This window comes from Sapajus apella, unplaced genomic scaffold (assembly GCF_009761245.1).
Source record: "Sapajus apella isolate SASKATOON/1434 unplaced genomic scaffold, GSC_monkey_1.0 scaffold2, whole genome shotgun sequence".
Lineage (NCBI taxonomy): Eukaryota > Metazoa > Chordata > Mammalia > Primates > Cebidae > Sapajus > Sapajus apella.
In genome coordinates this window covers 24,799,633-24,800,562 of record NW_022436942.1, presented here as the reverse complement: position 1 = coordinate 24,800,562, position 930 = coordinate 24,799,633, and the positions used below count along the sequence as shown (strand labels likewise).

At 61.1% G+C, this 930-nt stretch overlaps 1 protein-coding gene across 8 annotated transcripts in view; it reads left to right on the top strand.

The window, feature by feature from the left end:
* Positions 1-256: 256 nt before the first annotated feature.
* The window catches only part of SCN8A (sodium voltage-gated channel alpha subunit 8), a 211,908-nt gene continuing 211,234 nt past the window's right edge, over positions 257-930 (top strand). For 7 of the 8 annotated variants that reach the window (XM_032284637.1, XM_032284579.1, XM_032284605.1 and 4 more), the window contains exon 1: positions 784-877. The gene's annotated coding sequence lies outside the window, so the exon portion shown is untranslated. Of the gene's footprint in view, positions 412-502; positions 592-783; positions 878-930 lie in introns of those variants that run through there. The other variant, XM_032284596.1, reaches the window with a different exon arrangement.

Below are 930 nucleotides of genomic sequence, written 5' to 3'. Positions count from 1 at the left end.
ACGCTCAAAACACACGCAAATATACCCCAGTAAAGCTAATTTAAACTGTATTGTAAATTATGTGATAAGGCACATTATGTGATAAGCAAACCGTGTGCCAGGCTGTTAGCAACGTGTGAAGTGCATTCTCCCCATTAGTACTTACAAGAAGTTTATCAGGTTGCTACTGAGCTTGTTTCCTTTTACAGACGAGAACACCGAGGTTTGGAGGGTTGTTACACCCTCTTTCCCTCTTGAGATTGGTGGCAGGAAACTATTAAGTAGAGGAGGGGCACAGTAAAGTGCCAAGAGCTCTGGCACTCATTGCCTAGATCCTCTTGAGGGTGGAATGAGCGGTTGAAACCCTCATGCCTACCTTGCAGATGGACAGACTGAGGATCGGAGAGACTGAGGTGGCCTGGGGGCTGTCAGGTAGGCAGCGCCTCCCTGCTCCTGGCAGCAGGTCCCCGTGGGCTGAAACACCAGCCTCCACCTGCCACTGATTGACTTCTTTCTTTTTCAGCGGGCCCAAGACCCTGTAAATTGAGTTCTCTGTGTTTTTGGGTGTCAGAAACTTCACTGAGCGCGGCACTGCTGCGGGGCAGGAGAAAGGTAAGAGTTGGCGCTGACGGAGCACGCGAGTCACCACGACAGCTTTCGGGTCTCGCCGCCCGGCGCTGGCGGGCAGCCAGCCGGCGTCTCGCCGCGGGTCCGGGCCCTCAGCCCGCGGCCCCTCCCGGCGGCTCGGCGGGGGCGTCGCGGAGGCGGGCCCGGGGACGCTCGCTGGCGCTCCCGCGCGGCGCCCCCTGCCGGCGCCCTGCTCCCTCTTGCCCCTGATCCGCTCCCAGCGGCGCGGGGACCCGGACCTGAGAGCCAGCGGGAGGGCGGCGCGCTGCGGGTGAGCGGGCGCGCCCTGCGGGGGTAGGTGGGCTGCAGGGGCGCGTGTGGGCG